Source organism: Gossypium raimondii, unplaced genomic scaffold, assembly GCF_025698545.1.
Source record: "Gossypium raimondii isolate GPD5lz unplaced genomic scaffold, ASM2569854v1 Contig00262, whole genome shotgun sequence".
In the NCBI taxonomy this organism is placed as follows: Eukaryota; Viridiplantae; Streptophyta; class Magnoliopsida; order Malvales; family Malvaceae; genus Gossypium; species Gossypium raimondii.
The window spans coordinates 50059-76348 of NW_026291362.1; the positions used below are offsets into that span (position 1 = coordinate 50059).

Genomic DNA, 26290 nt, shown 5'->3' on the forward strand with positions numbered 1-26290 from the left:
TATTTCATATAATGTTTTTTAGTTGCATTTTCTCGGCGTGGTGTAACTCATTCGTTATTTGCGTTTTGTGAAATAAACAATTTGAAGCGATATTTGGTGAATTTGCATTTAAATTGGCGCAAGCTGCGATAAAGGCGACCTTTATATGAATAGATTGCGCAAGAGTTGGCGGGTGCGATCATACCGGCACTAATGCCGGATCCCATCGAACTCATGATTAAGCGTGCTTGGCGAGAGTAGTACTAGGATGGGTGACCTCAGGAAGTCCTCGTGTTGCACCCTCCATTTTATTTCATATAATGTTTTTTAGTTGCATTTTCTCGGCGTGGTGTAACTCATTCGTTATTTGCGTTTTGTGAAATAAACAATTTGAAGCGATATTTGGTCGAATTTGCATTTAAATTTGGCGCAAGCTGCGATAAAGGCGACCTTTATATGAATAGATTGCGCAAGAGTTGGCGGGTGCGATCATACCGGCACTAATGCGGATCCCATCGAACTCATGATTAAGCGTGCTTGGCGAGAGTAGTACTAGGATGGGTGACCTCACAGGAAGTCCTCGTGTTGCACCCTCCATTTTATTTCATATAATGTTTTTTTAGTTGCATTTTCTCGGCGTGGTGTAACTCATTCGTTATTTGCGTTTTGTGAAATAAACAATTTGAAGCGATATTTGGTCGAATTTGCATTTAAATTCGGCGCAAGCTGCGATAAAGGCGACCTTTATATGAATAGATTGCGCAAGAGTTGGCGGGTGCGATCATACCGGCACTAATGCGGATCCCATCGAACTCCATGATTAAGCGTGCTTGGCGAGAGTAGTACTAGGATGGGTGACCTCACAGGAAGTCCTCGTGTTGCACCCTCCATTTTATTTCATATAATGTTTTTTAGTTGCATTTTCTCGGCGTGGTGTAACTCATTCGTTATTTGCGTTTTGTGAAATAAACAATTTGAAGCGATATTTGGTGAATTTGCATTTAAATTTGGCGCAAGCTGCGATAAGGCGACCTTTATATGAATAGATTGCGCAAGAGTTGGCGGGTGCGATCATACCGGCACTAATGCCGGATCCCATCGAACTCCATGATTAAGCGTGCTTGGCGAGAGTAGTACTAGGATGGGTGACCTCACAGGAAGTCCTCGTGTTGCACCCTCCATTTTATTTCATATAATGTTTTTTAGTTGCATTTTCTCGGCGTGGTGTAACTCATTCGTTATTTGCGTTTTGTGAAATAAACAATTTGAAGCGATATTTGGTCGAATTTGCATTTAAATTTGGCGCAAGCTGCGATAAAGGCGACCTTTATATGAATAGATTGCGCAAGAGTTGGCGGGTGCGATCATACCGGCACTAATGCCGGATCCCATCGAACTCATGATTAAGCGTGCTTGGGAGAGTAGTACTAGGATGGGTGACCTCACAGGAAGTCCTCGTGTTGCACCCTCCATTTTATTTCATATAATGTTTTTTTAGTTGCATTTTCTCGGCGTGGTGTAACTCATTCGTTATTTGCGTTTTGTGAAATAAACAATTTGAAGCGATATTTGGTGAATTTGCATTTAAATTGGCGCAAGCTGCGATAAAGGCGACCTTTATATGAATAGATTGCGCAAGAGTTGGCGGGTGCGATCATACCGGCACTAATGCCGGATCCCATCGAACTCATGATTAAGCGTGCTTGGCGAGTAGTACTAGGATGGGTGACCTCACAGGAAGTCCTCGTGTTGCACCCTCCATTTTATTTCATATAATGTTTTTTTAGTTGCATTTTCTCGGCGTGGTGTAACTCATTCGTTATTTGCGTTTTGTGAAATAAACAATTTGAAGCGATATTTGGTCGAATTTGCATTTAAATTGGCGCAAGCTGCGATAAGGCGACCTTTATATGAATAGATTGCGCAAGAGTTGGCGGGTGCGATCATACCGGCACTAATGCCGGATCCCATCGAACTCATGATTAAGCGTGCTTGGCGAGAGTAGTACTAGGATGGGTGACCTCACAGGAAGTCCTCGTGTTGCACCCTCCATTTTATTTCATATAATGTTTTTTAGTTGCATTTTCTCGGCGTGGTGTAACTCATTCGTTATTTGCGTTTTGTGAAATAAACAATTTGAAGCGATATTTGGTGAATTTGCATTTAAATTGGCGCAAGCTGCGATAAAGGCGACCTTTATATGAATAGATTGCGCAAGAGTTGGCGGGTGCGATCATACCGGCACTAATGCCGGATCCCATCGAACTCATGATTAAGCGTGCTTGGCGAGAGTAGTACTAGGATGGGTGACCTCACAGGAAGTCCTCGTGTTGCACCCTCCATTTTATTTCATATAATGTTTTTTTAGTTGCATTTTCTCGGCGTGGTGTAACTCATTCGTTATTTGCGTTTTGTGAAATAAACAATTTGAAGCGATATTTGGTGAATTTGCATTTAAATTCGGCGCAAGCTGCGATAAAGGCGACCTTTATATGAATAGATTGCGCAAGAGTTGGCGGGTGCGATCATACCGGCACTAATGCCGGATCCCATCGAACTCATGATTAAGCGTGCTTGGCGAGAGTAGTACTAGGATGGGTGACCTCACAGGAAGTCCTCGTGTTGCACCCTCCATTTTATTTCATATAATGTTTTTTTAGTTGCATTTTCTCGGCGTGGTGTAACTCATTCGTTATTTGCGTTTTGTGAAATAAACAATTTGAAGCGATATTTGGTGAATTTGCATTTAAATTCGGCGCAAGCTGCGATAAAGGCGACCTTTATATGAATAGATTGCGCAAGAGTTGGCGGGTGCGATCATACCGGCACTAATGCCGGATCCCATCGAACTCATGATTAAGCGTGCTTGGCGAGAGTAGTACTAGGATGGGTGACCTCACAGGAAGTCCTCGTGTTGCACCCTCCATTTTATTTCATATAATGTTTTTTAGTTGCATTTTCTCGGCGTGGTGTAACTCATTCGTTATTTGCGTTTTGTGAAATAAACAATTTGAAGCGATATTTGGTCGAATTTGCATTTAAATTCGGCGCAAGCTGCGATAAAGGCGACCTTTATATGAATAGATTGCGCAAGAGTTGGCGGGTGCGATCATACCGGCACTAATGCGGATCCCATCGAACTCATGATTAAGCGTGCTTGGCGAGAGTAGTACTAGGATGGGTGACCTCACAGGAAGTCCTCGTGTTGCACCCTCCATTTTATTTCATATAATGTTTTTTTAGTTGCATTTTCTCGGCGTGGTGTAACTCATTCGTTATTTGCGTTTTGTGAAATAAACAATTTGAAGCGATATTTGGTGAATTTGCATTTAAATTTGGCGCAAGCTGCGATAAAGGCGACCTTTATATGAATAGATTGCGCAAGAGTTGGCGGGTGCGATCATACCGGCACTAATGCCGGATCCCATCGAACTCATGATTAAGCGTGCTTGGCGAGTAGTACTAGGATGGGTGACCTCACAGGAAGTCCTCGTGTTGCACCCTCCATTTTATTTCATATAATGTTTTTTAGTTGCATTTTCTCGGCGTGGTGTAACTCATTCGTTATTTGCGTTTTGTGAAATAAACAATTTGAAGCGATATTTGGTGAATTTGCATTTAAATTTGGCGCAAGCTGCGATAAAGGCGACCTTTATATGAATAGATTGCGCAAGAGTTGGCGGGTGCGATCATACCGGCACTAATGCCGGATCCCATCGAACTCCATGATTAAGCGTGCTTGGCGAGAGTAGTACTAGGATGGGTGACCTCACAGGAAGTCCTCGTGTTGCACCCTCCATTTTATTTCATATAATGTTTTTTAGTTGCATTTTCTCGGCGTGGTGTAACTCATTCGTTATTTGCGTTTTGTGAAATAAACAATTTGAAGCGATATTTGGTGAATTTGCATTTAAATTTGGCGCAAGCTGCGATAAGGCGACCTTTATATGAATAGATTGCGCAAGAGTTGGCGGGTGCGATCATACCGGCACTAATGCCGGATCCCATCGAACTCCATGATTAAGCGTGCTTGGCGAGTAGTACTAGGATGGGTGACCTCACAGGAAGTCCTCGTGTTGCACCTCCATTTTATTTCATATAATGTTTTTTAGTTGCATTTTCTCGGCGTGGTGTAACTCATTCGTTATTTGCGTTTTGTGAAATAAACAATTTGAAGCGATATTTGGTCGAATTTGCATTTAAATTGGCGCAAGCTGCGATAAAGGCGACCTTTATATGAATAGATTGCGCAAGAGTTGGCGGGTGCGATCATACCGGCACTAATGCCGGATCCCATCGAACTCATGATTAAGCGTGCTTGGCGAGTAGTACTAGGATGGGTGACCTCACAGGAAGTCCTCGTGTTGCACCCTCCATTTTATTTCATATAATGTTTTTTTAGTTGCATTTTCTCGGCGTGGTGTAACTCATTCGTTATTTGCGTTTTGTGAAATAAACAATTTGAAGCGATATTTGGTCGAATTTGCATTTAAATTCGGCGCAAGCTGCGATAAAGGCGACCTTTATATGAATAGATTGCGCAAGAGTTGGCGGGTGCGATCATACCGGCACTAATGCGGATCCCATCGAACTCATGATTAAGCGTGCTTGGCGAGTAGTACTAGGATGGGTGACCTCAGGAAGTCCTCGTGTTGCACCCTCCATTTTATTTCATATAATGTTTTTTAGTTGCATTTTCTCGGCGTGGTGTAACTCATTCGTTATTTGCGTTTTGTGAAATAAACAATTTGAAGCGATATTTGGTCGAATTTGCATTTAAATTTGGCGCAAGCTGCGATAAAGGCGACCTTTATATGAATAGATTGCGCAAGAGTTGGCGGGTGCGATCATACCGGCACTAATGCCGGATCCCATCGAACTCATGATTAAGCGTGCTTGGCGAGTAGTACTAGGATGGGTGACCTCACAGGAAGTCCTCGTGTTGCACCTCCATTTTATTTCATATAATGTTTTTTTAGTTGCATTTTCTCGGCGTGGTGTAACTCATTCGTTATTTGCGTTTTGTGAAATAAACAATTTGAAGCGATATTTGGTGAATTTGCATTTAAATTGGCGCAAGCTGCGATAAAGGCGACCTTTATATGAATAGATTGCGCAAGAGTTGGCGGGTGCGATCATACCGGCACTAATGCGGATCCCATCGAACTCATGATTAAGCGTGCTTGGCGAGAGTAGTACTAGGATGGGTGACCTCACAGGAAGTCCTCGTGTTGCACCCTCCATTTTATTTCATATAATGTTTTTTAGTTGCATTTTCTCGGCGTGGTGTAACTCATTCGTTATTTGCGTTTTGTGAAATAAACAATTTGAAGCGATATTTGGTCGAATTTGCATTTAAATTGGCGCAAGCTGCGATAAAGGCGACCTTTATATGAATAGATTGCGCAAGAGTTGGCGGGTGCGATCATACCGGCACTAATGCCGGATCCCATCGAACTCATGATTAAGCGTGCTTGGCGAGTAGTACTAGGATGGGTGACCTCACAGGAAGTCCTCGTGTTGCACCTCCATTTTATTTCATATAATGTTTTTTTAGTTGCATTTTCTCGGCGTGGTGTAACTCATTCGTTATTTGCGTTTTGTGAAATAAACAATTTGAAGCGATATTTGGTCGAATTTGCATTTAAATTCGGCGCAAGCTGCGATAAAGGCGACCTTTATATGAATAGATTGCGCAAGAGTTGGCGGGTGCGATCATACCGGCACTAATGCCGGATCCCATCGAACTCCATGATTAAGCGTGCTTGGCGAGTAGTACTAGGATGGGTGACCTCACAGGAAGTCCTCGTGTTGCACCTCCATTTTATTTCATATAATGTTTTTTAGTTGCATTTTCTCGGCGTGGTGTAACTCATTCGTTATTTGCGTTTTGTGAAATAAACAATTTGAAGCGATATTTGGTGAATTTGCATTTAAATTGGCGCAAGCTGCGATAAAGGCGACCTTTATATGAATAGATTGCGCAAGAGTTGGCGGGTGCGATCATACCGGCACTAATGCCGGATCCCATCGAACTCATGATTAAGCGTGCTTGGCGAGAGTAGTACTAGGATGGGTGACCTCACAGGAAGTCCTCGTGTTGCACCCTCCATTTTATTTCATATAATGTTTTTTAGTTGCATTTTCTCGGCGTGGTGTAACTCATTCGTTATTTGCGTTTTGTGAAATAAACAATTTGAAGCGATATTTGGTGAATTTGCATTTAAATTCGGCGCAAGCTGCGATAAAGGCGACCTTTATATGAATAGATTGCGCAAGAGTTGGCAGGTGCGATCATACCGGCACTAATGCCGGATCCCATCGAACTCCATGATTAAGCGTGCTTGGCGAGAGTAGTACTAGGATGGGTGACCTCACAGGAAGTCCTCGTGTTGCACCCTCCATTTTATTTCATATAATGTTTTTTAGTTGCATTTTCTCGGCGTGGTGTAACTCATTCGTTATTTGCGTTTTGTGAAATAAACAATTTGAAGCGATATTTGGTCGAATTTGCATTTAAATTGGCGCAAGCTGCGATAAAGGCGACCTTTATATGAATAGATTGCGCAAGAGTTGGCGGGTGCGATCATACCGGCACTAATGCGGATCCCATCGAACTCCATGATTAAGCGTGCTTGGCGAGAGTAGTACTAGGATGGGTGACCTCACAGGAAGTCCTCGTGTTGCACCCTCCATTTTATTTCATATAATGTTTTTTAGTTGCATTTTCTCGGCGTGGTGTAACTCATTCGTTATTTGCGTTTTGTGAAATAAACAATTTGAAGCGATATTTGGTCGAATTTGCATTTAAATTTGGCGCAAGCTGCGATAAAGGCGACCTTTATATGAATAGATTGCGCAAGAGTTGGCGGGTGCGATCATACCGGCACTAATGCGGATCCCATCGAACTCATGATTAAGCGTGCTTGGCGAGTAGTACTAGGATGGGTGACCTCACAGGAAGTCCTCGTGTTGCACCCTCCATTTTATTTCATATAATGTTTTTTAGTTGCATTTTCTCGGCGTGGTGTAACTCATTCGTTATTTGCGTTTTGTGAAATAAACAATTTGAAGCGATATTTGGTCGAATTTGCATTTAAATTTGGCGCAAGCTGCGATAAAGGCGACCTTTATATGAATAGATTGCGCAAGAGTTGGCGGGTGCGATCATACCGGCACTAATGCCGGATCCCATCGAACTCATGATTAAGCGTGCTTGGCGAGTAGTACTAGGATGGGTGACCTCACAGGAAGTCCTCGTGTTGCACCCTCCATTTTATTTCATATAATGTTTTTTTAGTTGCATTTTCTCGGCGTGGTGTAACTCATTCGTTATTTGCGTTTTGTGAAATAAACAATTTGAAGCGATATTTGGTCGAATTTGCATTTAAATTCGGCGCAAGCTGCGATAAAGGCGACCTTTATATGAATAGATTGCGCAAGAGTTGGCGGGTGCGATCATACCGGCACTAATGCCGGATCCCATCGAACTCATGATTAAGCGTGCTTGGCGAGTAGTACTAGGATGGGTGACCTCACAGGAAGTCCTCGTGTTGCACCCTCCATTTTATTTCATATAATGTTTTTTAGTTGCATTTTCTCGGCGTGGTGTAACTCATTCGTTATTTGCGTTTTGTGAAATAAACAATTTGAAGCGATATTTGGTGAATTTGCATTTAAATTTGGCGCAAGCTGCGATAAAGGCGACCTTTATATGAATAGATTGCGCAAGAGTTGGCGGGTGCGATCATACCGGCACTAATGCCGGATCCCATCGAACTCCATGATTAAGCGTGCTTGGCGAGAGTAGTACTAGGATGGGTGACCTCACAGGAAGTCCTCGTGTTGCACCCTCCATTTTATTTCATATAATGTTTTTTTAGTTGCATTTTCTCGGCGTGGTGTAACTCATTCGTTATTTGCGTTTTGTGAAATAAACAATTTGAAGCGATATTTGGTCGAATTTGCATTTAAATTTGGCGCAAGCTGCGATAAAGGCGACCTTTATATGAATAGATTGCGCAAGAGTTGGCGGGTGCGATCATACCGGCACTAATGCGGATCCCATCGAACTCATGATTAAGCGTGCTTGGCGAGAGTAGTACTAGGATGGGTGACCTCAGGAAGTCCTCGTGTTGCACCCTCCATTTTATTTCATATAATGTTTTTTTAGTTGCATTTTCTCGGCGTGGTGTAACTCATTCGTTATTTGCGTTTTGTGAAATAAACAATTTGAAGCGATATTTGGTCGAATTTGCATTTAAATTTGGCGCAAGCTGCGATAAAGGCGACCTTTATATGAATAGATTGCAAGAGTTGGCGGGTGCGATCATACCGGCACTAATGCCGGATCCCATCGAACTCATGATTAAGCGTGCTTGGCGAGAGTAGTACTAGGATGGGTGACCTCTGCAGGAAGTCCTCGTGTTGCACCCTCCATTTTATTTCATATAATGTTTTTTAGTTGCATTTTCTCGGCGTGGTGTAACTCATTCGTTATTTGCGTTTTGTGAAATAAACAATTTGAAGCGATATTTGGTCGAATTTGCATTTAAATTGGCGCAAGCTGCGATAAAGGCGACCTTTATATGAATAGATTGCGCAAGAGTTGGCGGGTGCGATCATACCGGCACTAATGCCGGATCCCATCGAACTCCATGATTAAGCGTGCTTGGCGAGAGTAGTACTAGGATGGGTGACCTCACAGGAAGTCCTCGTGTTGCACCCTCCATTTTATTTCATATAATGTTTTTTAGTTGCATTTTCTCGGCGTGGTGTAACTCATTCGTTATTTGCGTTTTGTGAAATAAACAATTTGAAGCGATATTTGGTCGAATTTGCATTTAAATTGGCGCAAGCTGCGATAAAGGCGACCTTTATATGAATAGATTGCGCAAGAGTTGGCGGGTGCGATCATACCGGCACTAATGCCGGATCCCATCGAACTCATGATTAAGCGTGCTTGGCGAGTAGTACTAGGATGGGTGACCTCACAGGAAGTCCTCGTGTTGCACCCTCCCATTTTATTTCATATAATGTTTTTTAGTTGCATTTTCTCGGCGTGGTGTAACTCATTCGTTATTTGCGTTTTGTGAAATAAACAATTTGAAGCGATATTTGGTGAATTTGCATTTAAATTGGCGCAAGCTGCGATAAAGGCGACCTTTATATGAATAGATTGCGCAAGAGTTGGCGGGTGCGATCATACCGGCACTAATGCCGGATCCCATCGAACTCATGATTAAGCGTGCTTGGCGAGTAGTACTAGGATGGGTGACCTCACAGGAAGTCCTCGTGTTGCACCCTCCATTTTATTTCATATAATGTTTTTTAGTTGCATTTTCTCGGCGTGGTGTAACTCATTCGTTATTTGCGTTTTGTGAAATAAACAATTTGAAGCGATATTTGGTCGAATTTGCATTTAAATTGGCGCAAGCTGCGATAAAGGCGACCTTTATATGAATAGATTGCGCAAGAGTTGGCGAGGTGCGATCATACCGGCACTAATGCCGGATCCCATCGAACTCATGATTAAGCGTGCTTGGCGAGAGTAGTACTAGGATGGGTGACCTCACAGGAAGTCCTCGTGTTGCACCCTCCATTTTATTTCATATAATGTTTTTTTAGTTGCATTTTCTCGGCGTGGTGTAACTCATTCGTTATTTGCGTTTTGTGAAATAAACAATTTGAAGCGATATTTGGTCGAATTTGCATTTAAATTCGGCGCAAGCTGCGATAAGGCGACCTTTATATGAATAGATTGCGCAAGAGTTGGCGGGTGCGATCATACCGGCACTAATGCGGATCCCATCGAACTCCATGATTAAGCGTGCTTGGCGAGAGTAGTACTAGGATGGGTGACCTCACAGGAAGTCCTCGTGTTGCACCTCCATTTTATTTCATATAATGTTTTTTTAGTTGCATTTTCTCGGCGTGGTGTAACTCATTCGTTATTTGCGTTTTGTGAAATAAACAATTTGAAGCGATATTTGGTGAATTTGCATTTAAATTCGGCGCAAGCTGCGATAAAGGCGACCTTTATATGAATAGATTGCGCAAGAGTTGGCGGGTGCGATCATACCGGCACTAATGCCGGATCCCATCGAACTCCATGATTAAGCGTGCTTGGCGAGAGTAGTACTAGGATGGGTGACCTCACAGGAAGTCCTCGTGTTGCACCTCCATTTTATTTCATATAATGTTTTTTAGTTGCATTTTCTCGGCGTGGTGTAACTCATTCGTTATTTGCGTTTTGTGAAATAAACAATTTGAAGCGATATTTGGTCGAATTTGCATTTAAATTCGGCGCAAGCTGCGATAAAGGCGACCTTTATATGAATAGATTGCGCAAGAGTTGGCGGGTGCGATCATACCGGCACTAATGCCGGATCCCATCGAACTCCATGATTAAGCGTGCTTGGCGAGAGTAGTACTAGGATGGGTGACCTCACAGGAAGTCCTCGTGTTGCACCCTCCATTTTATTTCATATAATGTTTTTTAGTTGCATTTTCTCGGCGTGGTGTAACTCATTCGTTATTTGCGTTTTGTGAAATAAACAATTTGAAGCGATATTTGGTGAATTTGCATTTAAATTTGGCGCAAGCTGCGATAAAGGCGACCTTTATATGAATAGATTGCGCAAGAGTTGGCGGGTGCGATCATACCGGCACTAATGCGGATCCCATCGAACTCCATGATTAAGCGTGCTTGGCGAGTAGTACTAGGATGGGTGACCTCACAGGAAGTCCTCGTGTTGCACCCTCCATTTTATTTCATATAATGTTTTTTAGTTGCATTTTCTCGGCGTGGTGTAACTCATTCGTTATTTGCGTTTTGTGAAATAAACAATTTGAAGCGATATTTGGTCGAATTTGCATTTAAATTGGCGCAAGCTGCGATAAAGGCGACCTTTATATGAATAGATTGCGCAAGAGTTGGCGGGTGCGATCATACCGGCACTAATGCCGGATCCCATCGAACTCCATGATTAAGCGTGCTTGGCGAGAGTAGTACTAGGATGGGTGACCTCACAGGAAGTCCTCGTGTTGCACCCTCCCATTTTATTTCATATAATGTTTTTTTAGTTGCATTTTCTCGGCGTGGTGTAACTCATTCGTTATTTGCGTTTTGTGAAATAAACAATTTGAAGCGATATTTGGTCGAATTTGCATTTAAATTGGCGCAAGCTGCGATAAAGGCGACCTTTATATGAATAGATTGCGCAAGAGTTGGCGGGTGCGATCATACCGGCACTAATGCCGGATCCCATCGAACTCATGATTAAGCGTGCTTGGCGAGAGTAGTACTAGGATGGGTGACCTCACAGGAAGTCCTCGTGTTGCACCCTCCATTTTATTTCATATAATGTTTTTTTAGTTGCATTTTCTCGGCGTGGTGTAACTCATTCGTTATTTGCGTTTTGTGAAATAAACAATTTGAAGCGATATTTGGTGAATTTGCATTTAAATTTGGCGCAAGCTGCGATAAAGGCGACCTTTATATGAATAGATTGCGCAAGAGTTGGCGGGTGCGATCATACCGGCACTAATGCGGATCCCATCGAACTCATGATTAAGCGTGCTTGGCGAGAGTAGTACTAGGATGGGTGACCTCAGGAAGTCCTCGTGTTGCACCTCCATTTTATTTCATATAATGTTTTTTAGTTGCATTTTCTCGGCGTGGTGTAACTCATTCGTTATTTGCGTTTTGTGAAATAAACAATTTGAAGCGATATTTGGTCGAATTTGCATTTAAATTCGGCGCAAGCTGCGATAAGGGGACCTTTATATGAATAGATTGCGCAAGAGTTGGCGGGTGCGATCATACCGGCACTAATGCCGGATCCCATCGAACTCATGATTAAGCGTGCTTGGCGAGAGTAGTACTAGGATGGGTGACCTCACAGGAAGTCCTCGTGTTGCACCCTCCCATTTTATTTCATATAATGTTTTTTTAGTTGCATTTTCTCGGCGTGGTGTAACTCATTCGTTATTTGCGTTTTGTGAAATAAACAATTTGAAGCGATATTTGGTGAATTTGCATTTAAATTGGCGCAAGCTGCGATAAAGGCGACCTTTATATGAATAGATTGCGCAAGAGTTGGCGGGTGCGATCATACCGGCACTAATGCCGGATCCCATCGAACTCATGATTAAGCGTGCTTGGCGAGTAGTACTAGGATGGGTGACCTCAGGAAGTCCTCGTGTTGCACCTCCATTTTATTTCATATAATGTTTTTTTAGTTGCATTTTCTCGGCGTGGTGTAACTCATTCGTTATTTGCGTTTTGTGAAATAAACAATTTGAAGCGATATTTGGTCGAATTTGCATTTAAATTGGCGCAAGCTGCGATAAAGGCGACCTTTATATGAATAGATTGCGCAAGAGTTGGCGGGTGCGATCATACCGGCACTAATGCCGGATCCCATCGAACTCATGATTAAGCGTGCTTGGCGAGAGTAGTACTAGGATGGGTGACCTCTGGGAAGTCCTCGTGTTGCACCCTCCATTTTATTTCATATAATGTTTTTTTAGTTGCATTTTCTCGGCGTGGTGTAACTCATTCGTTATTTGCGTTTTGTGAAATAAACAATTTGAAGCGATATTTGGTGAATTTGCATTTAAATTGGCGCAAGCTGCGATAAAGGCGACCTTTATATGAATAGATTGCGCAAGAGTTGGTGGGTGCGATCATACCGGCACTAATGCGGATCCCATCGAACTCCATGATTAAGCGTGCTTGGCGAGAGTAGTACTAGGATGGGTGACCTCACAGGAAGTCCTCGTGTTGCACCCTCCATTTTATTTCATATAATGTTTTTTAGTTGCATTTTCTCGGCGTGGTGTAACTCATTCGTTATTTGCGTTTTGTGAAATAAACAATTTGAAGCGATATTTGGTCGAATTTGCATTTAAATTGGCGCAAGCTGCGATAAAGGCGACCTTTATATGAATAGATTGCGCAAGAGTTGGCAGGTGCGATCATACCGGCACTAATGCCGGATCCCATCGAACTCCATGATTAAGCGTGCTTGGCGAGAGTAGTACTAGGATGGGTGACCTCACAGGAAGTCCTCGTGTTGCACCCTCCATTTTATTTCATATAATGTTTTTTTAGTTGCATTTTCTCGGCGTGGTGTAACTCATTCGTTATTTGCGTTTTGTGAAATAAACAATTTGAAGCGATATTTGGTCGAATTTGCATTTAAATTCGGCGCAAGCTGCGATAAAGGCGACCTTTATATGAATAGATTGCGCAAGAGTTGGCGGGTGCGATCATACCGGCACTAATGCCGGATCCCATCGAACTCATGATTAAGCGTGCTTGGCGAGAGTAGTACTAGGATGGGTGACCTCACAGGAAGTCCTCGTGTTGCACCCTCCATTTTATTTCATATAATGTTTTTTAGTTGCATTTTCTCGGCGTGGTGTAACTCATTCGTTATTTGCGTTTTGTGAAATAAACAATTTGAAGCGATATTTGGTCGAATTTGCATTTAAATTCGGCGCAAGCTGCGATAAAGGCGACCTTTATATGAATAGATTGCGCAAGAGTTGGCGGGTGCGATCATACCGGCACTAATGCCGGATCCCATCGAACTCCATGATTAAGCGTGCTTGGCGAGTAGTACTAGGATGGGTGACCTCACAGGAAGTCCTCGTGTTGCACCCTCCATTTTATTTCATATAATGTTTTTTAGTTGCATTTTCTCGGCGTGGTGTAACTCATTCGTTATTTGCGTTTTGTGAAATAAACAATTTGAAGCGATATTTGGTGAATTTGCATTTAAATTGGCGCAAGCTGCGATAAAGGCGACCTTTATATGAATAGATTGCGCAAGAGTTGGCAGGTGCGATCATACCGGCACTAATGCGGATCCCATCGAACTCCATGATTAAGCGTGCTTGGCGAGAGTAGTACTAGGATGGGTGACCTCACAGGAAGTCCTCGTGTTGCACCCTCCATTTTATTTCATATAATGTTTTTTAGTTGCATTTTCTCGGCGTGGTGTAACTCATTCGTTATTTGCGTTTTGTGAAATAAACAATTTGAAGCGATATTTGGTGAATTTGCATTTAAATTGGCGCAAGCTGCGATAAAGGCGACCTTTATATGAATAGATTGCGCAAGAGTTGGCGGGTGCGATCATACCGGCACTAATGCCGGATCCCATCGAACTCCATGATTAAGCGTGCTTGGCGAGAGTAGTACTAGGATGGGTGACCTCACAGGAAGTCCTCGTGTTGCACCCTCCATTTTATTTCATATAATGTTTTTTAGTTGCATTTTCTCGGCGTGGTGTAACTCATTCGTTATTTGCGTTTTGTGAAATAAACAATTTGAAGCGATATTTGGTGAATTTGCATTTAAATTTGGCGCAAGCTGCGATAAAGGCGACCTTTATATGAATAGATTGCGCAAGAGTTGGCGGGTGCGATCATACCGGCACTAATGCCGGATCCCATCGAACTCATGATTAAGCGTGCTTGGGCGAGTAGTACTAGGATGGGTGACCTCTGCAGGAAGTCCTCGTGTTGCACCCTCCATTTTATTTCATATAATTTTTTTAGTTGCATTTTCTCGGCGTGGTGTAACTCATTCGTTATTTGCGTTTTGTGAAATAAACAATTTGAAGCGATATTTGGTGAATTTGCATTTAAATTGGCGCAAGCTGCGATAAGGCGACCTTTATATGAATAGATTGCGCAAGAGTTGGCGGGTGCGATCATACCGGCACTAATGCCGGATCCCATCGAACTCATGATTAAGCGTGCTTGGGAGAGTAGTACTAGGATGGGTGACCTCACAGGAAGTCCTCGTGTTGCACCCTCCATTTTATTTCATATAATGTTTTTTAGTTGCATTTTCTCGGCGTGGTGTAACTCATTCGTTATTTGCGTTTTGTGAAATAAACAATTTGAAGCGATATTTGGTGAATTTGCATTTAAATTGAGGCGCAAGCTGCGATAAAGGCGACCTTTATATGAATAGATTGCGCAAGAGTTGGCGGGTGCGATCATACCGGCACTAATGCCGGATCCCATCGAACTCATGATTAAGCGTGCTTGGCGAGTAGTACTAGGATGGGTGACCTCAGGAAGTCCTCGTGTTGCACCCTCCATTTTATTTCATATAATGTTTTTTTAGTTGCATTTTCTCGGCGTGGTGTAACTCATTCGTTATTTGCGTTTTGTGAAATAAACAATTTGAAGCGATATTTGGTGAATTTGCATTTAAATTCGGCGCAAGCTGCGATAAAGGCGACCTTTATATGAATAGATTGCGCAAGAGTTGGCGGGTGCGATCATACCGGCACTAATGCGGATCCCATCGAACTCATGATTAAGCGTGCTTGGCGAGTAGTACTAGGATGGGTGACCTCAGGAAGTCCTCGTGTTGCACCCTCCATTTTATTTCATATAATGTTTTTTAGTTGCATTTTCTCGGCGTGGTGTAACTCATTCGTTATTTGCGTTTTGTGAAATAAACAATTTGAAGCGATATTTGGTCGAATTTGCATTTAAATTTGGCGCAAGCTGCGATAAAGGCGACCTTTATATGAATAGATTGCGCAAGAGTTGGCGGGTGCGATCATACCGGCACTAATGCCGGATCCCATCGAACTCATGATTAAGCGTGCTTGGCGAGAGTAGTACTAGGATGGGTGACCTCACAGGAAGTCCTCGTGTTGCACCCTCCCATTTTATTTCATATAATGTTTTTTAGTTGCATTTTCTCGGCGTGGTGTAACTCATTCGTTATTTGCGTTTTGTGAAATAAACAATTTGAAGCGATATTTGGTGAATTTGCATTTAAATTGGCGCAAGCTGCGATAAGGCGACCTTTATATGAATAGATTGCGCAAGAGTTGGCGGGTGCGATCATACCGGCACTAATGCCGGATCCCATCGAACTCATGATTAAGCGTGCTTGGCGAGAGTAGTACTAGGATGGGTGACCTCACAGGAAGTCCTCGTGTTGCACCCTCCATTTTATTTCATATAATGTTTTTTTAGTTGCATTTTCTCGGCGTGGTGTAACTCATTCGTTATTTGCGTTTTGTGAAATAAACAATTTGAAGCGATATTTGGTCAATTTGCATTTAAATTGGCGCAAGCTGCGATAAAGGCGACCTTTATATGAATAGATTGCGCAAGAGTTGGCGGGTGCGATCATACCGGCACTAATGCCGGATCCCATCGAACTCATGATTAAGCGTGCTTGGCGAGAGTAGTACTAGGATGGGTGACCTCACAGGAAGTCCTCGTGTTGCACCTCCATTTTATTTCATATAATGTTTTTTAGTTGCATTTTCTCGGCGTGGTGTAACTCATTCGTTATTTGCGTTTTGTGAAATAAACAATTTGAAGCGATATTTGGTGAATTTGCATTTAAATTGGCGCAAGCTGCGATAAAGGCGACCTTTATATGAATAGATTGCGCAAGAGTTGGCGGGTGCGATCATACCGGCACTAATGCGGATCCCATCGAACTCCATGATTAAGCGTGCTTGGCGAGAGTAGTACTAGGATGGGTGACCTCACAGGAAGTCCTCGTGTTGCACCTCCATTTTATTTCATATAATTTTTTTTTAGTTGCATTTTCTCGGCGTGGTGTAACTCATTCGTTATTTGCGTTTTGTGAAATAAACAATTTGAAGCGATATTTGGTGAATTTGCATTTAAATTCGGCGCGAAGCAAGCTGCGATAAAGGCGACCTTTATATGAATAGATTGCGCAGAGTTGGCGGGTGCGATCATACCGGCACTAATGCCGGATCCCATCGAACTCCATGATTAAGCGTGCTTGGCGAGAGTAGTACTAGGATGGGTGACCTCAGGAAGTCCTCGTGTTGCACCCTCCATTTTATTTCATATAATGTTTTTTTAGTTGCATTTTCTCGGCGTGGTGTAACTCATTCGTTATTTGCGTTTTGTGAAATAAACAATTTGAAGCGATATTTGGTCGAATTTGCATTTAAATTGGCGCAAGCTGCGATAAGGCGACCTTTATATGAATAGATTGCGCAAGAGTTGGCGGGTGCGATCATACCGGCACTAATGCCGGATCCCATCGAACTCATGATTAAGCGTGCTTGGCGAGAGTAGTACTAGGATGGGTGACCTCACAGGAAGTCCTCGTGTTGCACCTCCCATTTTATTTCATATAATGTTTTTTTAGTTGCATTTTCTCGGCGTGGTGTAACTCATTCGTTATTTGCGTTTTGTGAAATAAACAATTTGAAGCGATATTTGGTCGAATTTGCATTTAAATTGGCGCAAGCTGCGATAAAGGCGACCTTTATATGAATAGATTGCGCAAGAGTTGGCGGGTGCGATCATACCGGCACTAATGCCGGATCCCATCGAACTCCATGATTAAGCGTGCTTGGCGAGAGTAGTACTAGGATGGGTGACCTCACAGGAAGTCCTCGTGTTGCACCCTCCATTTTATTTCATATAATGTTTTTTAGTTGCATTTTCTCGGCGTGGTGTAACTCATTCGTTATTTGCGTTTTGTGAAATAAACAATTTGAAGCGATATTTGGTGAATTTGCATTTAAATTCGGCGCAAGCTGCGATAAAGGCGACCTTTATATGAATAGATTGCGCAAGAGTTGGCGGGTGCGATCATACCGGCACTAATGCGGATCCCATCGAACTCATGATTAAGCGTGCTTGGCGAGAGTAGTACTAGGATGGGTGACCTCACAGGAAGTCCTCGTGTTGCACCTCCCATTTTATTTCATATAATGTTTTTTTAGTTGCATTTTCTCGGCGTGGTGTAACTCATTCGTTATTTGCGTTTTGTGAAATAAACAATTTGAAGCGATATTTGGTGAATTTGCATTTAAATTGAGGCGCAAGCTGCGATAAAGGCGACCTTTATATGAATAGATTGCGCAAGAGTTGGCGGGTGCGATCATACCGGCACTAATGCGGATCCCATCGAACTCCATGATTAAGCGTGCTTGGCGAGTAGTACTAGGATGGGTGACCTCGCAGGAAGTCCTCGTGTTGCACCCTCCATTTTATTTCATATAATGTTTTTTAGTTGCATTTTCTCGGCGTGGTGTAACTCATTCGTTATTTGCGTTTTGTGAAATAAACAATTTGAAGCGATATTTGGTCGAATTTGCATTTAAATTCGGCGCAAGCTGCGATAAAGGCGACCTTTATATGAATAGATTGCGCAAGAGTTGGCGGGTGCGATCATACCGGCACTAATGCCGGATCCCATCGAACTCCATGATTAAGCGTGCTTGGCGAGTAGTACTAGGATGGGTGACCTCAGGAAGTCCTCGTGTTGCACCCTCCATTTTATTTCATATAATGTTTTTTAGTTGCATTTTCTCGGCGTGGTGTAACTCATTCGTTATTTGCGTTTTGTGAAATAAACAATTTGAAGCGATATTTGGTCGAATTTGCATTTAAATTCGGCGCAAGCTGCGATAAAGGCGACCTTTATATGAATAGATTGCGCAAGAGTTGGCGGGTGCGATCATACCGGCACTAATGCCGGATCCCATCGAACTCATGATTAAGCGTGCTTGGCGAGAGTAGTACTAGGATGGGTGACCTCACAGGAAGTCCTCGTGTTGCACCCTCCCATTTTATTTCATATAATGTTTTTTTAGTTGCATTTTCTCGGCGTGGTGTAACTCATTCGTTATTTGCGTTTTGTGAAATAAACAATTTGAAGCGATATTTGGTCGAATTTGCATTTAAATTCGGCGCAAGCTGCGATAAAGGCGACCTTTATATGAATAGATTGCGCAAGAGTTGGCGAGTGCGATCATACCGGCACTAATGCGGATCCCATCGAACTCATGATTAAGCGTGCTTGGCGAGAGTAGTACTAGGATGGGTGACCTCACAGGAAGTCCTCGTGTTGCACCCTCCCATTTTATTTCATATAATGTTTTTTAGTTGCATTTTCTCGGCGTGGTGTAACTCATTCGTTATTTGCGTTTTGTGAAATAAACAATTTGAAGCGATATTTGGTGAATTTGCATTTAAATTGGCGCAAGCTGCGATAAAGGCGACCTTTATATGAATAGATTGCGCAAGAGTTGGCAGGTGCGATCATACCGGCACTAATGCCGGATCCCATCGAACTCATGATTAAGCGTGCTTGGCGAGTAGTACTAGGATGGGTGACCTCACAGGAAGTCCTCGTGTTGCACCTCCCATTTTATTTCATATAATGTTTTTTTAGTTGCATTTTCTCGGCGTGGTGTAACTCATTCGTTATTTGCGTTTTGTGAAATAAACAATTTGAAGCGATATTTGGTGAATTTGCATTTAAATTGGCGCAAGCTGCGATAAAGGCGACCTTTATATGAATAGATTGCGCAAGAGTTGGCGGGTGCGATCATACCGGCACTAATGCCGGATCCCATCGAACTCATGATTAAGCGTGCTTGGCGAGAGTAGTACTAGGATGGGTGACCTCGCAGGAAGTCCTCGTGTTGCACCCTCCATTTTATTTCATATAATGTTTTTTTAGTTGCATTTTCTCGGCGTGGTGTAACTCATTCGTTATTTGCGTTTTGTGAAATAAACAATTTGAAGCGATATTTGGTCGAATTTGCATTTAAATTTGGCGCAAGCTGCGATAAAGGCGACCTTTATATGAATAGATTGCGCAAGAGTTGGCGGGTGCGATCATACCGGCACTAATGCGGATCCCATCGAACTCATGATTAAGCGTGCTTGGCGAGAGTAGTACTAGGATGGGTGACCTCACAGGAAGTCCTCGTGTTGCACCCTCCCATTTTATTTCATATAATGTTTTTTAGTTGCATTTTCTCGGCGTGGTGTAACTCATTCGTTATTTGCGTTTTGTGAAATAAACAATTTGAAGCGATATTTGGTCGAATTTGCATTTAAATTGGCGCAAGCTGCGATAAAGGCGACCTTTATATGAATAGATTGCGCAAGAGTTGGCGGGTGCGATCATACCGGCACTAATGCCGGATCCCATCGAACTCATGATTAAGCGTGCTTGGGCGAGTAGTACTAGGATGGGTGACCTCACAGGAAGTCCTCGTGTTGCACCTCCATTTTATTTCATATAATTTTTTTTAGTTGCATTTTCTCGGCGTGGTGTAACTCATTCGTTATTTGCGTTTTGTGAAATAAACAATTTGAAGCGATATTTGGTCGAATTTGCATTTAAATTGGCGCAAGCTGCGATAAAGGCGACCTTTATATGAATAGATTGCGCAAGAGTTGGCGGGTGCGATCATACCGGCACTAATGCCGGATCCCATCGAACTCCATGATTAAGCGTGCTTGGCGAGTAGTACTAGGATGGGTGACCTCACAGGAAGTCCTCGTGTTGCACCCTCCATTTTATTTCATATAATGTTTTTTAGTTGCATTTTCTCGGCGTGGTGTAACTCATTCGTTATTTGCGTTTTGTGAAATAAACAATTTGAAGCGATATTTGGTGAATTTGCATTTAAATTGGCGCAAGCTGCGATAAAGGCGACCTTTATATGAATAGATTGCGCAAGAGTTGGCGGGTGCGATCATACCGGCACTAATGCCGGATCCCATCGAACTCATGATTAAGCGTGCTTGGCGAGAGTAGTACTAGGATGGGTGACCTCACAGGAAGTCCTCGTGTTGCACCCTCCATTTTATTTCATATAATGTTTTTTAGTTGCATTTTCTCGGCGTGGTGTAACTCATTCGTTATTTGCGTTTTGTGAAATAAACAATTTGAAGCGATATTTGGTCGAATTTGCATTTAAATTGGCGCAAGCTGCGATAAAGGCGACCTTTATATGAATAGATTGCGCAAGAGTTGGCGGGTGCGATCATACCGGCACTAATGCCGGATCCCATCGAACTCATGATTAAGCGTGCTTGGCGAGAGTAGTACTAGGATGGGTGACCTCACAGGAAGTCCTCGTGTTGCACCCTCCATTTTATTTCATATAATGTTTTTTTAGTTGCATTTTCTCGGCGTGGTGTAACTCATTCGTTATTTGCGTTTTGTGAAATAAACAATTTGAAGCGATATTTGGTCGAATTTGCATTTAAATTGGCGCAAGCTGCGATAAAGGCGACCTTTATATGAATAGATTGCGCAAGAGTTGGCGGGTGCGATCATACCGGCACTAATGCCGGATCCCATCGAACTCCATGATTAAGCGTGCTTGGCGAGAGTAGTACTAGGATGGGTGACCTCACAGGAAGTCCTCGTGTTGCACCCTCCATTTTATTTCATATAATGTTTTTTTAGTTGCATTTTCTCGGCGTGGTGTAACTCATTCGTTATTTGCGTTTTGTGAAATAAACAATTTGAAGCGATATTTGGTGAATTTGCATTTAAATTCGGCATAAGCTGCGATAAGGCGACCTTTATATGAATAGATTGCATGAGAGTTGGCGGGTGCGATCATACCGGCACTAATGCCGGATCCCATCGAACTCATGATTAAGCGTGCTTGGCGAGAGTAGTACTAGGATGGGTGACCTCGCAGGAAGTCCTCGTGTTGCACCCTCCATTTTATTTCATATAATGTTTTTTAGTTGCATTTTCTCGGCGTGGTGTAACTCATTCGTTATTTGCGTTTTGTGAAATAAACAATTTGAAGCGATATTTGGTGAATTTGCATTTAAATTGGCGCAAGCTGCGATAAAGGCGACCTTTATATGAATAGATTGCGCAAGAGTTGGCGGGTGCGATCATACCGGCACTAATGCCGGATCCCATCGAACTCATGATTAAGCGTGCTTGGCGAGTAGTACTAGGATGGGTGACCTCACAGGAAGTCCTCGTGTTGCACCCTCCATTTTATTTCATATAATGTTTTTTTAGTTGCATTTTCTCGGCGTGGTGTAACTCATTCGTTATTTGCGTTTTGTGAAATAAACAATTTGAAGCGATATTTGGTGAATTTGCATTTAAATTGGCGCAAGCTGCGATAAGGCGACCTTTATATGAATAGATTGCGCAAGAGTTGGCGGTGCGATCATACCGGCACTAATGCCGGATCCCATCGAACTCCATGATTAAGCGTGCTTGGCGAGTAGTACTAGGATGGGTGACCTCGCAGGAAGTCCTCGTGTTGCACCCTCCATTTTATTTCATATAATGTTTTTTAGTTGCATTTTCTCGGCGTGGTGTAACTCATTCGTTATTTGCGTTTTGTGAAATAAACAATTTGAAGCGATATTTGGTCGAATTTGCATTTAAATTGGCGCAAGCTGCGATAAAGGCGACCTTTATATGAATAGATTGCGCAAGAGTTGGCGGGTGCGATCATACCGGCACTAATGCCGGATCCCATCGAACTCATGATTAAGCGTGCTTGGGCGAGTAGTACTAGGATGGGTGACCTCAGGAAGTCCTCGTGTTGCACCCTCCATTTTATTTCATATAATGTTTTTTTAGTTGCATTTTCTCGGCGTGGTGTAACTCATTCGTTATTTGCGTTTTGTGAAATAAACAATTTGAAGCGATATTTGGTCGAATTTGCATTTAAATTGGCGCAAGCTGCGATAAAGGCGACCTTTATATGAATAGATTGCGCAAGAGTTGGCGGGTGCGATCATACCGGCACTAATGCCGGATCCCATCGAACTCATGATTAAGCGTGCTTGGCGAGTAGTACTAGGATGGGTGACCTCGCAGGAAGTCCTCGTGTTGCACCCTCCATTTTATTTCATATAATGTTTTTTAGTTGCATTTTCTCGGCGTGGTGTAACTCATTCGTTATTTGCGTTTTGTGAAATAAACAATTTGAAGCGATATTTGGTGAATTTGCATTTAAATTCGGCGCAAGCTGCGATAAAGGCGACCTTTATATGAATAGATTGCGCAAGAGTTGGCGGGTGCGATCATACCGGCACTAATGCGGATCCCATCGAACTCATGATTAAGCGTGCTTGGCGAGAGTAGTACTAGGATGGGTGACCTCGCAGGAAGTCCTCGTGTTGCACCCCTCCATTTTATTTCATATAATGTTTTTTAGTTGCATTTTCTCGGCGTGGTGTAACTCATTCGTTATTTGCGTTTTGTGAAATAAACAATTTGAAGCGATATTTGGTGAATTTGCATTTAAATTTGGCGCAAGCTGCGATAAAGGCGACCTTTATATGAATAGATTGCGCAAGAGTTGGCGGGTGCGATCATACCGGCACTAATGCCGGATCCCATCGAACTCATGATTAAGCGTGCTTGGCGAGTAGTACTAGGATGGGTGACCTCACAGGAAGTCCTCGTGTTGCACCCTCCATTTTATTTCATATAATGTTTTTTAGTTGCATTTTCTCGGCGTGGTGTAACTCATTCGTTATTTGCGTTTTGTGAAATAAACAATTTGAAGCGATATTTGGTGAATTTGCATTTAAATTGGCGCAAGCTGCGATAAAGGCGACCTTTATATGAATAGATTGCGCAAGAGTTGGCGGGTGCGATCATACCGGCACTAATGCCGGATCCCATCGAACTCATGATTAAGCGTGCTTGGCGAGAGTAGTACTAGGATGGGTGACCTCGCAGGAAGTCCTCGTGTTGCACCCTCCCATTTTATTTCATATAATGTTTTTTAGTTGCATTTTCTCGGCGTGGTGTAACTCATTCGTTATTTGCGTTTTGTGAAATAAACAATTTGAAGCGATATTTGGTGAATTTGCATTTAAATTGGCGCAAGCTGCGATAAAGGCGACCTTTATATGAATAGATTGCGCAAGAGTTGGCGGGTGCGATCATACCGGCACTAATGCCGGATCCCATCGAACTCATGATTAAGCGTGCTTGGCGAGAGTAGTACTAGGATGGGTGACCTCGCAGGAAGTCCTCGTGTTGCACCCTCCATTTTATTTCATATAATGTTTTTTTAGTTGCATTTTCTCGGCGTGGTGTAACTCATTCGTTATTTGCGTTTTGTGAAATAAACAATTTGAAGCGATATTTGGTCGAATTTGCATTTAAATTTGGCGCAAGCTGCGATAAAGGCGACCTTTATATGAATAGATTGCGCAAGAGTTGGCGGGTGCGATCATACCGGCACTAATGCCGGATCCCATCGAACTCATGATTAAGCGTGCTTGGCGAGAGTAGTACTAGGATGGGTGACCTCGCAGGAAGTCCTCGTGTTGCACCCTCCATTTTATTTCATATAATGTTTTTTTAGTTGCATTTTCTCGGCGTGGTGTAACTCATTCGTTATTTGCGTTTTGTGAAATAAACAATTTGAAGCGATATTTGGTGAATTTGCATTTAAATTGGCGCAAGCTGCGATAAAGGCGACCTTTATATGAATAGATTGCGCAAGAGTTGGCGGGTGCGATCATACCGGCACTAATGCCGGATCCCATCGAACTCATGATTAAGCGTGCTTGGGCGAGTAGTACTAGGATGGGTGACCTCGCAGGAAGTCCTCGTGTTGCACCCTCCCATTTTATTTCATATAATGTTTTTTAGTTGCATTTTCTCGGCGTGGTGTAACTCATTCGTTATTTGCGTTTTGTGAAATAAACAATTTGAAGCGATATTTGGTCGAATTTGCATTTAAATTCGGCGCAAGCTGCGATAAGGCGACCTTTATATGAATAGATTGCGCAAGAGTTGGCGGTGCGATCATACCGGCACTAATGCCGGATCCCATCGAACTCATGATTAAGCGTGCTTGGCGAGTAGTACTAGGATGGGTGACCTCGCAGGAAGTCCTCGTGTTGCACCCTCCATTTTATTTCATATAATGTTTTTTAGTTGCATTTTCTCGGCGTGGTGTAACTCATTCGTTATTTGCGTTTTGTGAAATAAACAATTTGAAGCGATATTTGGTCGAATTTGCATTTAAATTGGCGCAAGCTGCGATAAAGGCGACCTTTATATGAATAGATTGCGAGAGTTGGCGGGTGCGATCATACCGGCACTAATGCCGGATCCCATCGAACTCATGATTAAGCGTGCTTGGCGAGAGTAGTACTAGGATGGGTGACCTCAGGAAGTCCTCGTGTTGCACCCTCCATTTTATTTCATATAATGTTTTTTTAGTTGCATTTTCTCGGCGTGGTGTAACTCATTCGTTATTTGCGTTTTGTGAAATAAACAATTTGAAGCGATATTTGGTGAATTTGCATTTAAATTGGCGCAAGCTGCGATAAAGGCGACCTTTATATGAATAGATTGCATGAGAGTTGGCGGGTGCGATCATACCGGCACTAATGCCGGATCCCATCGAACTCATGATTAAGCGTGCTTGGGGCGAGTAGTACTAGGATGGGTGACCTCGCAGGAAGTCCTCGTGTTGCACCTCCCATTTTATTTCATATAATGTTTTTTAGTTGCATTTTCTCGGCGTGGTGTAACTCATTCGTTATTTGCGTTTTGTGAAATAAACAATTTGAAGCGATATTTGGTGAATTTGCATTTAAATTCGGCGCAAGCTGCGATAAAGGCGACCTTTATATGAATAGATTGCGCAAGAGTTGGCGGGTGCGATCATACCGGCACTAATGCCGGATCCCATCGAACTCATGATTAAGCGTGCTTGGCGAGAGTAGTACTAGGATGGGTGACCTCGCAGGAAGTCCTCGTGTTGCACCCTCCATTTTATTTCATATAATGTTTTTTAGTTGCATTTTCTCGGCGTGGTGTAACTCATTCGTTATTTGCGTTTTGTGAAATAAACAATTTGAAGCGATATTTGGTGAATTTGCATTTAAATTGGCGCAAGCTGCGATAAAGGCGACCTTTATATGAATAGATTGCGCAAGAGTTGGCGGGTGCGATCATACCGGCACTAATGCCGGATCCCATCGAACTCATGATTAAGCGTGCTTGGCGAGAGTAGTACTAGGATGGGTGACCTCGCAGGAAGTCCTCGTGTTGCACCCTCCATTTTATTTCATATAATGTTTTTTTAGTTGCATTTTCTCGGCGTGGTGTAACTCATTCGTTATTTGCGTTTTGTGAAATAAACAATTTGAAGCGATATTTGGTGAATTTGCATTTAAATTTGGCGCAAGCTGCGATAAAGGCGACCTTTATATGAATAGATTGCATGAGAGTTGGCGGGTGCGATCATACCGGCACTAATGCCGGATCCCATCGAACTCATGATTAAGCGTGCTTGGCGAGAGTAGTACTAGGATGGGTGACCTCGCAGGAAGTCCTCGTGTTGCACCCTCCATTTTATTTCATATAATGTTTTTTAGTTGCATTTTCTCGGCGTGGTGTAACTCATTCGTTATTTGCGTTTTGTGAAATAAACAATTTGAAGCGATATTTGGTCGAATTTGCATTTAAATTGGCGCAAGCTGCGATAAAGGCGACCTTTATATG

The 26290-nt window shown here is 42.8% G+C and overlaps 68 pseudogenes; all 68 read left to right on the top strand.

Moving 5' to 3' along the window:
• Positions 1-170: 170 nt before the first annotated feature.
• LOC128037671 (5S ribosomal RNA) lies at positions 171-282 on the top strand (annotated as a pseudogene).
• Positions 283-460: 178 nt separating this feature from the next.
• Positions 461-573, top strand: LOC128037586 (5S ribosomal RNA; annotated as a pseudogene).
• Positions 574-752: 179 nt separating this feature from the next.
• On the top strand, positions 753-866 carry LOC128037621 (5S ribosomal RNA; annotated as a pseudogene).
• Positions 867-1042: 176 nt separating this feature from the next.
• On the top strand, positions 1043-1157 carry LOC128037454 (5S ribosomal RNA; annotated as a pseudogene).
• Positions 1158-1335: 178 nt separating this feature from the next.
• On the top strand, positions 1336-1448 carry LOC128037640 (5S ribosomal RNA; annotated as a pseudogene).
• A 466-nt stretch (positions 1449-1914) lies between these two features.
• LOC128037503 (5S ribosomal RNA) lies at positions 1915-2028 on the top strand (annotated as a pseudogene).
• Positions 2029-2204: 176 nt separating this feature from the next.
• On the top strand, positions 2205-2318 carry LOC128037504 (5S ribosomal RNA; annotated as a pseudogene).
• Positions 2319-2496: 178 nt separating this feature from the next.
• LOC128037505 (5S ribosomal RNA) lies at positions 2497-2610 on the top strand (annotated as a pseudogene).
• Positions 2611-2788: 178 nt separating this feature from the next.
• LOC128037506 (5S ribosomal RNA) lies at positions 2789-2902 on the top strand (annotated as a pseudogene).
• Positions 2903-3080: 178 nt separating this feature from the next.
• On the top strand, positions 3081-3193 carry LOC128037587 (5S ribosomal RNA; annotated as a pseudogene).
• Positions 3194-3660: 467 nt separating this feature from the next.
• On the top strand, positions 3661-3775 carry LOC128037465 (5S ribosomal RNA; annotated as a pseudogene).
• Positions 3776-3951: 176 nt separating this feature from the next.
• LOC128037614 (5S ribosomal RNA) lies at positions 3952-4064 on the top strand (annotated as a pseudogene).
• A 1042-nt stretch (positions 4065-5106) lies between these two features.
• Positions 5107-5219, top strand: LOC128037589 (5S ribosomal RNA; annotated as a pseudogene).
• A 467-nt stretch (positions 5220-5686) lies between these two features.
• On the top strand, positions 5687-5799 carry LOC128037615 (5S ribosomal RNA; annotated as a pseudogene).
• Positions 5800-5974: 175 nt separating this feature from the next.
• LOC128037507 (5S ribosomal RNA) lies at positions 5975-6088 on the top strand (annotated as a pseudogene).
• Positions 6089-6265: 177 nt separating this feature from the next.
• LOC128037666 (5S ribosomal RNA) lies at positions 6266-6380 on the top strand (annotated as a pseudogene).
• Positions 6381-6557: 177 nt separating this feature from the next.
• Positions 6558-6671, top strand: LOC128037632 (5S ribosomal RNA; annotated as a pseudogene).
• Positions 6672-7718: 1047 nt separating this feature from the next.
• LOC128037476 (5S ribosomal RNA) lies at positions 7719-7833 on the top strand (annotated as a pseudogene).
• A 759-nt stretch (positions 7834-8592) lies between these two features.
• Positions 8593-8707, top strand: LOC128037487 (5S ribosomal RNA; annotated as a pseudogene).
• A 756-nt stretch (positions 8708-9463) lies between these two features.
• On the top strand, positions 9464-9577 carry LOC128037629 (5S ribosomal RNA; annotated as a pseudogene).
• Positions 9578-9755: 178 nt separating this feature from the next.
• On the top strand, positions 9756-9869 carry LOC128037681 (5S ribosomal RNA; annotated as a pseudogene).
• A 177-nt stretch (positions 9870-10046) lies between these two features.
• On the top strand, positions 10047-10161 carry LOC128037588 (5S ribosomal RNA; annotated as a pseudogene).
• A 177-nt stretch (positions 10162-10338) lies between these two features.
• LOC128037498 (5S ribosomal RNA) lies at positions 10339-10453 on the top strand (annotated as a pseudogene).
• A 177-nt stretch (positions 10454-10630) lies between these two features.
• LOC128037634 (5S ribosomal RNA) lies at positions 10631-10742 on the top strand (annotated as a pseudogene).
• Positions 10743-10919: 177 nt separating this feature from the next.
• Positions 10920-11034, top strand: LOC128037509 (5S ribosomal RNA; annotated as a pseudogene).
• A 179-nt stretch (positions 11035-11213) lies between these two features.
• LOC128037508 (5S ribosomal RNA) lies at positions 11214-11327 on the top strand (annotated as a pseudogene).
• Positions 11328-11792: 465 nt separating this feature from the next.
• LOC128037510 (5S ribosomal RNA) lies at positions 11793-11906 on the top strand (annotated as a pseudogene).
• A 465-nt stretch (positions 11907-12371) lies between these two features.
• LOC128037613 (5S ribosomal RNA) lies at positions 12372-12484 on the top strand (annotated as a pseudogene).
• A 177-nt stretch (positions 12485-12661) lies between these two features.
• Positions 12662-12775, top strand: LOC128037643 (5S ribosomal RNA; annotated as a pseudogene).
• Positions 12776-12952: 177 nt separating this feature from the next.
• On the top strand, positions 12953-13067 carry LOC128037677 (5S ribosomal RNA; annotated as a pseudogene).
• A 179-nt stretch (positions 13068-13246) lies between these two features.
• LOC128037511 (5S ribosomal RNA) lies at positions 13247-13360 on the top strand (annotated as a pseudogene).
• Positions 13361-13538: 178 nt separating this feature from the next.
• On the top strand, positions 13539-13651 carry LOC128037572 (5S ribosomal RNA; annotated as a pseudogene).
• Positions 13652-13827: 176 nt separating this feature from the next.
• Positions 13828-13941, top strand: LOC128037445 (5S ribosomal RNA; annotated as a pseudogene).
• Positions 13942-14117: 176 nt separating this feature from the next.
• Positions 14118-14232, top strand: LOC128037520 (5S ribosomal RNA; annotated as a pseudogene).
• A 177-nt stretch (positions 14233-14409) lies between these two features.
• LOC128037664 (5S ribosomal RNA) lies at positions 14410-14523 on the top strand (annotated as a pseudogene).
• A 174-nt stretch (positions 14524-14697) lies between these two features.
• Positions 14698-14810, top strand: LOC128037641 (5S ribosomal RNA; annotated as a pseudogene).
• A 753-nt stretch (positions 14811-15563) lies between these two features.
• On the top strand, positions 15564-15677 carry LOC128037512 (5S ribosomal RNA; annotated as a pseudogene).
• Positions 15678-15853: 176 nt separating this feature from the next.
• Positions 15854-15967, top strand: LOC128037513 (5S ribosomal RNA; annotated as a pseudogene).
• Positions 15968-16144: 177 nt separating this feature from the next.
• On the top strand, positions 16145-16258 carry LOC128037608 (5S ribosomal RNA; annotated as a pseudogene).
• Positions 16259-16433: 175 nt separating this feature from the next.
• On the top strand, positions 16434-16547 carry LOC128037682 (5S ribosomal RNA; annotated as a pseudogene).
• A 181-nt stretch (positions 16548-16728) lies between these two features.
• On the top strand, positions 16729-16841 carry LOC128037442 (5S ribosomal RNA; annotated as a pseudogene).
• Positions 16842-17018: 177 nt separating this feature from the next.
• Positions 17019-17132, top strand: LOC128037609 (5S ribosomal RNA; annotated as a pseudogene).
• Positions 17133-17310: 178 nt separating this feature from the next.
• LOC128037532 (5S ribosomal RNA) lies at positions 17311-17425 on the top strand (annotated as a pseudogene).
• A 177-nt stretch (positions 17426-17602) lies between these two features.
• Positions 17603-17715, top strand: LOC128037625 (5S ribosomal RNA; annotated as a pseudogene).
• A 179-nt stretch (positions 17716-17894) lies between these two features.
• On the top strand, positions 17895-18006 carry LOC128037637 (5S ribosomal RNA; annotated as a pseudogene).
• Positions 18007-18184: 178 nt separating this feature from the next.
• LOC128037676 (5S ribosomal RNA) lies at positions 18185-18295 on the top strand (annotated as a pseudogene).
• Positions 18296-18473: 178 nt separating this feature from the next.
• LOC128037514 (5S ribosomal RNA) lies at positions 18474-18587 on the top strand (annotated as a pseudogene).
• Positions 18588-18767: 180 nt separating this feature from the next.
• Positions 18768-18880, top strand: LOC128037649 (5S ribosomal RNA; annotated as a pseudogene).
• Positions 18881-19346: 466 nt separating this feature from the next.
• Positions 19347-19460, top strand: LOC128037519 (5S ribosomal RNA; annotated as a pseudogene).
• Positions 19461-19639: 179 nt separating this feature from the next.
• Positions 19640-19752, top strand: LOC128037590 (5S ribosomal RNA; annotated as a pseudogene).
• Positions 19753-19930: 178 nt separating this feature from the next.
• LOC128037448 (5S ribosomal RNA) lies at positions 19931-20043 on the top strand (annotated as a pseudogene).
• Positions 20044-20219: 176 nt separating this feature from the next.
• LOC128037573 (5S ribosomal RNA) lies at positions 20220-20332 on the top strand (annotated as a pseudogene).
• Positions 20333-20508: 176 nt separating this feature from the next.
• Positions 20509-20622, top strand: LOC128037515 (5S ribosomal RNA; annotated as a pseudogene).
• A 177-nt stretch (positions 20623-20799) lies between these two features.
• Positions 20800-20913, top strand: LOC128037516 (5S ribosomal RNA; annotated as a pseudogene).
• Positions 20914-21091: 178 nt separating this feature from the next.
• On the top strand, positions 21092-21206 carry LOC128037543 (5S ribosomal RNA; annotated as a pseudogene).
• Positions 21207-21383: 177 nt separating this feature from the next.
• Positions 21384-21497, top strand: LOC128037521 (5S ribosomal RNA; annotated as a pseudogene).
• Positions 21498-21960: 463 nt separating this feature from the next.
• LOC128037656 (5S ribosomal RNA) lies at positions 21961-22073 on the top strand (annotated as a pseudogene).
• Positions 22074-22250: 177 nt separating this feature from the next.
• Positions 22251-22361, top strand: LOC128037652 (5S ribosomal RNA; annotated as a pseudogene).
• Positions 22362-22828: 467 nt separating this feature from the next.
• On the top strand, positions 22829-22941 carry LOC128037574 (5S ribosomal RNA; annotated as a pseudogene).
• A 466-nt stretch (positions 22942-23407) lies between these two features.
• Positions 23408-23521, top strand: LOC128037523 (5S ribosomal RNA; annotated as a pseudogene).
• A 177-nt stretch (positions 23522-23698) lies between these two features.
• On the top strand, positions 23699-23812 carry LOC128037524 (5S ribosomal RNA; annotated as a pseudogene).
• Positions 23813-23991: 179 nt separating this feature from the next.
• Positions 23992-24105, top strand: LOC128037525 (5S ribosomal RNA; annotated as a pseudogene).
• A 177-nt stretch (positions 24106-24282) lies between these two features.
• Positions 24283-24395, top strand: LOC128037692 (5S ribosomal RNA; annotated as a pseudogene).
• A 464-nt stretch (positions 24396-24859) lies between these two features.
• On the top strand, positions 24860-24971 carry LOC128037672 (5S ribosomal RNA; annotated as a pseudogene).
• A 177-nt stretch (positions 24972-25148) lies between these two features.
• LOC128037655 (5S ribosomal RNA) lies at positions 25149-25262 on the top strand (annotated as a pseudogene).
• A 177-nt stretch (positions 25263-25439) lies between these two features.
• On the top strand, positions 25440-25553 carry LOC128037526 (5S ribosomal RNA; annotated as a pseudogene).
• Positions 25554-25729: 176 nt separating this feature from the next.
• On the top strand, positions 25730-25843 carry LOC128037527 (5S ribosomal RNA; annotated as a pseudogene).
• Positions 25844-26021: 178 nt separating this feature from the next.
• Positions 26022-26135, top strand: LOC128037528 (5S ribosomal RNA; annotated as a pseudogene).
• The last annotated feature ends 155 nt before the right edge of the window (positions 26136-26290 follow it).